This window comes from Orcinus orca, unplaced genomic scaffold (genome assembly GCF_937001465.1).
Source record: "Orcinus orca unplaced genomic scaffold, mOrcOrc1.1 scaffold_466, whole genome shotgun sequence".
NCBI classification, from domain to species: Eukaryota; Metazoa; Chordata; class Mammalia; order Artiodactyla; family Delphinidae; genus Orcinus; species Orcinus orca.
Genome location: NW_026043822.1, coordinates 35,476 through 46,834, shown reverse-complemented (window position 1 = coordinate 46,834; position 11,359 = coordinate 35,476). Strand labels below are relative to the sequence as shown.

Sequence of the window (11,359 nt, the reverse complement as noted above, 5' to 3'; positions counted from 1 at the left end):
ACCAATCTCCTTCTAGCTAGATCCTAAGGACATTTACTAGATGCCCACCATGAACTGGGTCCTTTGCCCTCTCATGTCTTCTACATTTCCTACAGACCAACAGCTCGCCTTCCCTCTCCTTTCTGACCTCCACGACAAACTCTAGATCCTCCAGGCTATATCTCCTCCTCAGCACTTTGTCCAAAAAGGACAATTTCCATCTCTCTCTCTCTCTGAGGCCCCTATCTGAATTCTTACTCCCAGAAAACAGCTCTGCAACTAAAACCCCTACTTAGAATGCTCACTCCCTAATAGTCCTCAGGTAGGTGTAAATAACAATTGTTTTATGCTCTCAAAAAAGTTTAAAGTATCTATTTTCCTCTGTTCTAGAAAGTCTCAGTGTTGACTGTATAGGCAGTGGGCCAGAAATCTGGGGAGTGGCCTGTGGGATAAGGCGCTGCTGAAAGTGTGAAGAGGAGCTGGCCTGAAAACCAGGGAAGTCTGGATCAGTGAGAAAAAGGGGAAGGGAATCAAAGAGAATCATTTGGAAACAATACAGTTGGGGACTGCCTACAATGCACTCCATGTGGGCTTTAGCATCAGATAGACTTGGATTAGAGTAGTCTCATCTATGGCAATAGAACTATCTCTATATTCTTTGAAGAATTTTGAGGATCAAAGAAGAAGAGATACAAGAAATGCACAGAATTATACATTTTTTCTTCTGAAATTATTTATTTAATCATTTATTTAAATTTTTTAATTATGGCAAAATACATATAACATAAAATTTACCATCTAACCTTTTTTGGAGATTATAAGTTATTACAAGATATTGGATATAATTCCCTGTGTTATACAGAAAATCTTTGTTGCTTATCCATTTTATGTATAGTAGTTTGTTTCTGTTAATCCCATACTAGTAATTTGTCCCTCCTCCCCTCCCTTTCCCCTTTGGTAACCATAAGTTTTATTCCTATGTCTGTGAGTCTCTTTTTGTTTTGTGCATAGATTCATTTGTATCTATTTTTTTAGATTCCACATATAAGTGATATCATATAGTATTTGTCTTTCTCTGACTTATTTCACTAAATATAACATTCTTTAGAACCATCTATGTTGCTGCAAATGGCAATATGTCATTATTTGTTATGGCTGAGCAATATATGTATATATCACATCTTCTTAAGCCAATCATCTGTTGATGGTCACTTGGGTTGCTTCCCTGTCTTGGCTACTATAAATAGTGCTGCTATGAACATTGGGGTGCATGTATCGTTTTGACTTAAAGTTTTCATTTTTTCCAAATATATACCTAGGAGTGAGATTGATGGATCTTATGGTAACTCTATTTTTAGTTTTTTAAGAAACTTCCATACTGTTCTCCATAGTGGCTGCACCAATTTACATTCCCACCAACAGTGCAAGAGGGTTCCCTTTTGTGCACATTCTCTCTAGGAGTTATTATTTGTAGACTTTTTGATGATGGCCATTCTGACAGGTGGGTGGTGAAACCTCATTGTGGTTGTGATTTGCATTTCTCTAATAATTAGTGATGTTGAGCAACTTTTCACGTGCCCGTTTGCTATCTGTATGTCTTCTTTGAAAAATGTCTATTTAGGGCTTCCCTGGTGGCGCAGTGGTTGAGAGTCTGCCTGCCGATGCAGGGGACACGGGTTCGTGCCCCAGTCCGGGAAGATCCCACATGCCACGGAGCGGCTAGGCCCGTGAGCCATGGCCGCTGAGCCTGCGCGTCTGGAGCCTGTGCTCCGCAACAGGAGAGGCTGCAACATTGAGAGGCCCGCGTACCGCAAAAAAAAAAAGTCTATTTTGGTCTTCTGCCCATTTTTTGATTGGGTTCTTTGTTTTTTCGCTACTGAGTTGTATGAGCTTTTTGGATATTTTGTCTATTAACCCCTTGTTCGTTGCGTCATTTGCAAATATTTTCTCCCATTCCATAGGTTGTCTTTTCATTTTCCTGATGGTTTCCTTTGCTGTGCAAAAGGTTTTAAGTTTAATTAGGTCCCATTTGTTTATTTTTGTTTTTATTTCTTTTGCCTTGGGAGACTGATCTAAGAAATATGGCTACGATTTATGTCATGAAAGTTTTGTCTATGTTCACTTCTAGGAATTTTATGGTGTCATGTCTTATATTTAGGTCTTTAAATCATTTTGAGTTTATTTTTGTGTATGGAGTGAGGGAGTATTATAATTTCATTGATTTACATGTACCTGTCCAGCTTTCCCAACACCAACTGTTGAGGAGATTGTCTTTTCTCCATTACATATTCTTGCCTCCTTTGTCATAGGTTAATTGACCATAGGTGTGTGGGTTTATTTCTGGGCTTTCTATTCTGTTCCTTTCATCTATTAGTCTGTTTCTGTGCCAATGTCACACTGTTTTGATTACTGTAGCTTTGTAGTACAGTCTGAAATCTGAAGGGCTTATACCTCTAGCTTTGTTCATTTTTCTCAGGATTGCTTTGACAATTGTGAGTCTTTTGTTATTCCATATAAATTTTAGGATTATTTGTTCTAGTTCTGTGAAAAATTTCCTGGGAATTTTGATAGGGATTGCATTAAATCTGTAGATTACTTTGGGTAGTATGTCCATTTTAACAATATTAATTCTTCCAATCCAAGAGCACAGAATAGTTTTCCATTTCTTTGAATTATCTTCAGTTTCCTTTATCACAGTTTTATAGTTTTCAGCATATAGGTATTTCACCTCCTTGGTTAAGTATATTCCTAGGGTTTTCTTTTTACTTGACTTTAAATGGGATTTATTTTTACTTTCTTTATCTGATATTCCATTATTAGTGTAAAGAAAAGCAACAGATTTCTGTATATTAATCTTGTATCCTGCTACCTTGCTGAATTCATTTATTAGTTCTAATAGCTTTTATGTGGAGACTTTAGGGTTCTCTACATAGAGTATCATGTCATATGCAAATAGTAAGTTTTATCGCTTCCCTTCCAATTTGGACACCTTTTATTTCTTTTTTTTGTCTGATTGCTGTGGCTAGGACTTCCAATACAATGTTTAATAGAAGTGGTGAGAGTGGACATCCTTGTCTTGTTCCTCAATTTAGTAGGGAAGGTTTTCAGCTTTTCATTGTTGAGTATTATGTTGGCTGTGGGTTTTCACAAATGGCCTTTATTATGTTGAGATATGTTCCCTCTATATCCACTTTGGTGAGAGTTTTTATCATGAAAAGATGTTGAAGTTTGTCAAATGATTTTTCTCTGTCTGTTGAGATAATCATAGAGGATCCATAGGAAAAAACATAGAAGATCATGGTTTTTGTCTTTCCTTTTGTTAAAGTGGTATGTCACATTGATTGATTTGTATGCATTCAACCATCCTTGTGACCCTGGAATGAATCCAACTTGATCATGGTGTACAATCCTTTTTACGTATTGTTGGATTTGGTTTGCTAATATTTTGTTGAGGATTTTTGCATCTATGTTCATCAAAAATATTGGCCTGTACATTTCTTTTTCTGGTTTTGGTATCAAGGTGATGGTGGCCTCATAGAATGACTTTGGGAGTGTTCACATGGACTCATTTGTGGATATTGACCCATCCTTGCATCCTTGGGATAAATCCAACTTGATCATGGAATGTGATCCTTTTAATGTATTGTTGAATTCAGTTTGCTAAGATTTTGTTGAAGATTTTTGCATCTAAGTTCATCAGTGATATTGGCCTGTAATTATCTTTTTTGTGGAGTCTTTGTCTGGTTTTGGTATTAAAGTGATGTTGTCCTCCTAGAATGAATTTGAAAGCATTCCTTCCTCTTCGATGTTTTGGAATAGTTTGAGAAGCATAGGTATAAGTTCTTCTTTGTATGTTTGGTAGAATTTCTCAGTGAAGCTGTCTGGTCCTGGACTTCTGTTTGCAGGAAGTTATTTTATTACAGATTCTATTTCACTTCTAGTGATTTGTCTGTTCAAATTAGCTGTTTTTTCTGGACTCAGTTTTAGCAGGCTGAATGTTAATAGAAATGTGTCCATTTCTCCTAGGCTGCTCAATCTGTTGGCACATAACTGTTCATAGTACTCTCTTATGATTTGTATTTCTGTGGTATCACTTGGTATTTCTTCTCTTTCATTTCTTATTTTGTTTATTTGGACCTCCTCTCTTGTCTTCTTGATGACCCTGGCTAGAAGCTTGTCAATTTTGTTTATCCTTTTTTAAAAAACAGCTCTTGGTTTTATTTATCTCTTCTATTGTTTTTTCAATCTGTTTCCTCTCTGACTTTCTTATTTCCTTCCTTCTGCTGATTTTGGGTTTTGTTTCTTCTTCTTTTTCTAATTATTTTAGGCATTAGATTAGGTTGTTTATATGAGATTTTTCTTGTTTCTTGAGGAAGGCCTGTATTGCTATGAACTTCCCACGTAGAACTGCTTTTGCTGCATCCCACAGATTCTGTAAACTTGTGTTTTCACTTTCATTTGTCTGGACGTTTTTCTGATTTCTTCTTTGATTACATCATTGACCGATTGGTTCATGTTTTTCTTTTAGTAGTATGTGACTTGGTCTCCATTTGTTCATTCTTTTCCTGTTTTTCTTTCTATGGTTGATTTCTATTTTCATACCATTGCGGTCAAAAAAGATGCTTGAAATAATTTCTATCCTCTTAAATTTGTTGAGGCTTGTTTTGTGACCTTGTATGTGGCTTATCCTACAGAACATTCCATGAGTGCTTGAAAAGAATGTGTATTTCTGTCTTTGTTAAATGTAGTGTTTTATAGATATCAATTCTGTCCAACAGATCTATTGTGTGATTTAGGACCTCTGTCGTCTTACAGATTTTCTGTCTGGATGATCTGTTCATTGATGTCAGTGGGGTGATAAAGCCTCCTTACTATTATTATATTATTGTCAATTTCTCCCTTTATGTCTGTTAGTATTTGTTTTATATATTTAGGTGTTCCTATATTGCGTGCATATATGTTAATGATTGTAATATGCTCTTATTGTATTGATCACTCTATCATTATATACTGTCTTTCTTTGTCTTTCTTTGTGGCGTTTGTTTTAAAGTCTCTTTTGTCTGATATGAATATTGCTACCCTGCTTCCTTGTTGTTTCCATTTGCATCAAGTATCTTTTTCTATCCCCTCAATTTCAGTCTATGCATGTCTTTCACCCTGAAGTGAGTCTCCTGTAAGCAGAATATTGCAAGTTCTTGTATTTTTATCCAATCTGCCACTCTATGCCTTCTGATCAGAGCATTTAGTCCATTGATATTTAAAGTAATAATTGATAGATATGTACTTACTGCCATTTTAATTCTGTTTTCCAGTTGTTTTTGTAGTTCTTCTTTATTCATCTCTTCTTCATTTTGTTTTTACTTTTGTGGTTTGATGATTTTCTTTTGTAGTATGCTTAGGTTCCTTTCTTTTTGGTGTTTATGAATCTATTGCATGTTTTCAATTTGTGATTACCATGGAGTTCAAGTATGTTGGCCCATAACTATATCTACTTACTTTTAACTGATATTCATTCAAGTTCAAACACATTCGAAACAATCTACATTTTATACTCTCCTCCCCAACATTTTGTGATTCTGATGTCTTATTTTACATCTCCATGTTTATCCTTTTACTGTTAGCTGTAGTTATAATTACTTTTACAATTTTTTCATTTTTTTAATATATGTACTGGCTTATTTAAGTTATCTTTAATCCTTTTATGTATTTCCCTTTCCTGTTGTGATTTTCCCTTTCCTATAGATTATTCCTTCTTTTCTCTTTAGAGAAGACCCTTCAATATTTATTTTAGTATTTTAGTATTTAGTATTTTAGTATTGCTGAATTCTTTTAGTTTTTGCTCGTCTGAGAAATTCTTTCTCTCTCCTTCTATTTTAAATGATAATCTTGCTAGGAGAGTACCCTAGGTTGCAGGGTTTTCCCTTTCAGGACTTTGAATATATCATGACACTACCTTTGGCCTGCAAAGTGTCTGCAGAAAAATCAGCTTATAGCCTAATGGGGGTTCCCTTGTAACTGACTCTTTGTTTTTCTCTTGCTTCCTTTAGAATCCTCTCTTTATCTCTAACTTTTGCCATTTTAATTATGATGTCTTGGTGTGGGTCTGTTGGGGTTCATCTTGTTTGGGACTCTCTGTGCTTCTTGTACCTGGATATCAGTTTCTTTCTTTAGATTTGGGAAGTTTTCAGCCATAATTTCTTCAAATACATGTTCGAGCTCCTTTTCTCTCTCTTCTCCTTCTAGAACCCCTATTGTGCATAGATTGGCACACTTTCTATTATCCCATAGATTTTGTATGCTACTTTCTTTTTTTAATTTCTCTTTCTGTCTGCTGTTCTGATTTGGTGATTCCCATTATTCTATCTTCCAGATCATTTGTTTTTCTCCTGTGTCATTTAATTTGCTATTCATTGCTTCTACATTGCTTTTTATCTCAGCAATTGAATTATCCAATTTTGATTACTTCATATTTACATTTTCTAGTTCCTTGTTACAATGATCTGTGTTTCTATTGGTAATCTTTCTTAATTCAGTTATTTTTATTACTACATTTTTTAACTTGGGGTCTGGGTAGACTGGTAAGGTCTATTTCATTATTCGTTCTTTCAGGGGATTTCTCTTGCTCTTTTGACTGGAAGTAGTTACTCTGCCTTTTCATTTTATTTAACTTTCTCTGTTTCTATGAATTTAGGAGAAACAGCTATTTACTGTCTTGAAGAGGTGTTTTTATGTGGGAGTGTCCCTGTGTAGACTGTGTGTGTCTAATGTCCTTGGTGTGAAGGCTGGGTTTTTTTGTTTTGTTTTGTTTTTCTTTTTTTTTTTTTTTGCAGTACGTGGGCCTCTCACTGCTGTGGCCTCTCCCACTGTGGAGCACAGGCTCCAGACGCACACGCTCAGCGGCCATGGCTCACAGGCCCAGCCACTCCGCAGCATGCGGGATCCTCCCGCATTGGGACATGAACCCGTGTCCCCTGCATCGGCAGGCGGACTCTCAACCACTGTGCCACCAGGGAAGCCCTGAAGGCTATTTTGATATACCATCTGAAGCATTTTTAAGTGTACAGTCTAGTAGTGTTAAGTACAGTCACATTGCTGTGCAGCCAATCTCTAGAACCCTTTTCATTTTGCAAAACTGAAACTCTATATCAGTTAGACAACAACACCTCATTCCCCCTTCCATCCAGCCCCTGGGAACTACCATTCTATTTTGTCTCTATGAATATGTAGAATTATGCAATTTTTATTATTACTTATACCCAGTCTGAACCTTATATTTTAAAAGTTTATAGTCTTATTTTGCTTTGCTGTATTTAATTTTAATTAGTTGAGTGTGTTTAGTTTTTTGCCAAATGGAATTTTTTATTTAAATAAAAGTATCAAGTCATAGTTCAGATGGACTGCCAAGAAAGTAACAACTCTGAGGGAGATACTTAATGACTTAACTCTGGAAATTATTTCATTCATTGAGTCAACATTCAGTGACGTTAAGCAGGATTCTAGCAGTGTCCTGGAGAATGGATTTCCAAAATCTAGAGCCCTTGACCTGGAAGTTCTCTTAGTTTCATGGGGAGCCAGAGCAATCTGTTCAATCTACATCAATTTATTAAGTGCCTACTATGTGCCAGACAATGTTCTGAATGTGTGGGGTACAGCATTTCACAAAACAGACAAATATCCCTGTCCCACAAAAGATTATATTCCTTCAGGATCACTGATAGGTAAGCATAATATTAACAACTTACAGATCATCTGATCAAGGCACATGCCTGATATCTGTCAATAGCATTTGGGACTTGAGTTCACCTCAGCTCCGTGTCACATAGTATAATATTTTTATTCCTCACCCCTCAATTGTATATAGACAAAGCAGAGACATTAAGATTGAAAACATAAGAACTCATGTGATGCTGATTAATAACTCCCCTAAATAGCACCCTAAGTGATCCATGGCAACAAAATCTTATAATTGTGAGGCAGTACCATGACATCACTGCGCCCTGGAGGATCCACAACTGCGGAGGGCCATGGTGACTGTCACCCCTCATCTCAACCCCAGCCAACCACCAACCTCACCACCAAACTATCTTGAGAGTCTCTTAATTAATTTAAATTCTCTTTTAGAGTGGTAAGTAACTTTTCATTGTTTTATTCTATGAAGAACTACAGATTTCATTTTGGATTTTCTCAGTATTTTATTCTAAGATATTTTCTAACTGATTCTTTTTCTTTTCTGGACATATAATGTTGACACACAAAAATCATGTCATTTCAATCAAGTACTGACTCAGTATTTCACCTGGATTTTAATGTAAGATTTATAATATCTCAGATTTTTCCCTTACTGTTCTCTTTTGCTACATGTTCAGGGTTCCATATTTGCTTTTAAATTTACTCTATTTTAAAGGAAAATACATAAATTTAACAATGAAACACTTTAACAAAACATGCTGGGCAAAAATTGTATATAAAGTATATTTTAAATGTTGTAAATTATGTATATGTATACCCATCCTCACACATAGAGAGAGAAAAATGCCTGGACGGTGATATGCAAAAATGTTAAGAGTGTTTGTGTGTGGGCTATTTCCTTTTTCTGTATCGTTGGAGTTACATGACTTTTTAAGTATTCTACCTTTTAAAAAAGAACCAATGAAAAAACATTAAAGACAGCTCAACCAAAATAAAATGTTTTATATAATATGATACCTATTATCTGGCAGAAAATTAAAGATTCATATGTTGTCTCTTAGGTTGTATATATCAACCATGTAAAAATTACATTTATAATTACTTTTAAAAGAGCCAAAATTAGACCTTTTTTCATTCAGGGTGTTTTAATGAGGCTTCATCATTTTCTATCCAGTAAAACTTTATTATTTCACTTGTGAATTCTTAAGCAGTTTTAACCTCTGTTTGTTGTACAGGAAATTGGCCAAGTATTCACATCTGCTTATGAGTCCACTCCCATTATTTGAGTTTAAGTTATAATAGTTTTTCCCAGAAGTGTGGATATTTTCCAGGACACGTGTGAGAGAAAGTTCACAGGTTGAGGTGCTAAATCAGAGTTTTGTCTCTTATTGATTCTGTTAACCTTAGTCCAGTTATTTCCTTTGCTGAGCCTCAGTTTCCTCTTCAGTTAAATGGGCCTAATCATTACTATTAGAGTTTTATGTCTTCAGCCCATGGTGATTGGCAGAAATAATCATGATTATTACACTTGATTGTTCTTTAGCAGAAGGAAGAGATCAGATTGCAGTGAAAACATTCATATTTTTCATGGTAAGATATCCATTTTTAATATTTACAATCAAACACAGGGTGACTGGGAGTTTGGAACACTTAAAAAGTAAACATGAGGGCTTCCCTGGTGGCGCAGTGGTTGGGAGTCCGCCTGCCGTTGCGGGGGGCGCGGGTTCGTGCCCCAGTCCGGGAGGATTCCGCCTGCCGTGGAGCAGCTGGGCCCGTGGGCCATGGCCGCTGGGCCTGCGCGTCCGGAGCCTGTGCTCCGCAACGGGAGAGGCCACAGTGGTGAGAGGCCCGCGTACTGAAAAAAAAAAAAAAAAGTAAACATGAGGTTTGATGAGTGGTCATAGAGGAAAGTACAAAGGATCCATCTCCTGCTTTCTGCCTCAGTGTCCCTCTCTGTGCTGGGTATGGACGGGCTGACTAATGGGGATGGCCCCTACTCTGCGGGAGTGAGAAGCATCTACTCAGTTGGGAACAACTGCCAGGGCTCTGGTCTGGGCAACTAGGTGAGTGGTGGCCACATCCAACAACTTCTTCCTTCTTCTATGTCCAGCAATTTGCACTGTTCTCTCATTGACTGTCTCCCCTCCAGCATCGCTCAACCGGGAAAACAACAATAATAAAGGCTGCCATTCACTGAGCACCTACTCTGCACCAGGCACTTCATTCATTCCAGGAACTGACGTTTATTGAGGATCATCTATATGCCAGGCAGTGTTGTAGGATCTGAGGATGCACCAGTGCACTAAGCAATCTAAAATCTGCCCTTGTGGAGTTTATATTCTTGTGGGGGAGACAGCAATAAGCAATGAATTTAATAAATCAACAAATGAGGCAGTGTGGTATGTGTTATTAGAAAAGTAGTGAAGGAAAGGAGGTCTGGCAGTCCTAATCACTGGGTATGCAGGTTTAAATGGGTGTTCAGGGTCAGCCTCATTGAGAAGGAGACATTTGAGCAGATACTTGAAGATGGTGAGGGACCAGGACACAGGGATATCTAGAGGAACAAAGCTACAGGCATTGGGAAGAACCCTGCACTCCTCTGAGGAGGGGGTGGGTGTGATGTGAATTCCAGAACACATTGGGCATTGGAGTTACAATGCTGAAATCACACTCCCATGGGCTTGGGAGAGACGGACAATTCTACAAACAATTACAACAAACTTGCAAGTACTACCTGGTTTAGAGGGAATGAAGGGGATTTTGTCAGCATTTATTTGCCTTTTTAAGGAAGTCAGAGGAGCTTGCCTGAGGTGCCAGGAACCTCAGAACAGAAGGAATAGGAGAAGTTAACTAGGATCGGAGGGAAGAGTTTTCTAGACAGTGTGAGTGCCATTAGGAAGTGCATCTCAGGAATCTGAGGGCAGGGAATTTAATTGTCTGAGGGCACCAGCTGCTGCATTCTGAAATCCATCTCCACATTTTTACTAGACTACACGTCCCACAGGCTGCTCTCAGCCTATAACTGAATGTGACAGAAATAGTAAGGCAGGACTGTTCCTGGGAGGCTGATTTTGTTTCTGTTCCACCTGCCCTTTGTTCCCTTTGTGCTTTTTCTCTTCCTTTTTTGGTACTTTGTGTGTGTGTGTGTGTGTGTGTGTGTGGTTCATTTTTCCCCTTTGTGGGCTTATTAGCAATACATTTTGTTTTGTTAGTGTTTGATCTTGAACTTATCACATATAATTTTATTACTTAAAAGTCTATTGCTGTAAGATAAAAGTATTTTTATTTAGCTAGATTATACTATGAGAATATTACAGTAATTGTCCATTTCTCTGCACTCAACCTTTGCGAGGTATTTTCATACATTTTACTTTCACATAGTATGTTTAAATCCCTACACTGCATTGTGGTTTTTCATAAACAGTAAATATCTTTGAAAAGGTTTAAATAGTAGGAAAAATTCTCATACCTTTGCCCATGCAGTTACTATTTCAGGTGCTCTCCACTCCTTTGTGTAGATCTATGTTTCCATTTGCTATCATTTTCCTTCCTCCTGAAGGACTTGCCTTAACATTTCTTGTAAAGTGGGGCTGCTGGTGACGGAGCCTCTTAGATTTTGTGTGTCTGAAAAAGACTTTCTTTTGCCACTGTTTTTGAAATGCTACTGAACCAAACTTGGGCCCATTCACCC

The 11,359-nt window shown here is 37.3% G+C and overlaps 1 long non-coding RNA gene across 1 annotated transcript; it reads left to right on the top strand.

Annotated features, from left to right (window-relative positions):
- The first annotated feature begins 8,032 nt into the window (after positions 1–8,032).
- Positions 8,033–10,753, top strand: LOC125963195 (uncharacterized). The gene is made up of 3 exons (XR_007475015.1): positions 8,033–8,104; positions 9,212–9,258; positions 9,613–10,753. It is a non-coding gene; the product is annotated as an uncharacterized LOC125963195 (long non-coding RNA).
- Positions 10,754–11,359: the final 606 nt, after the last annotated feature.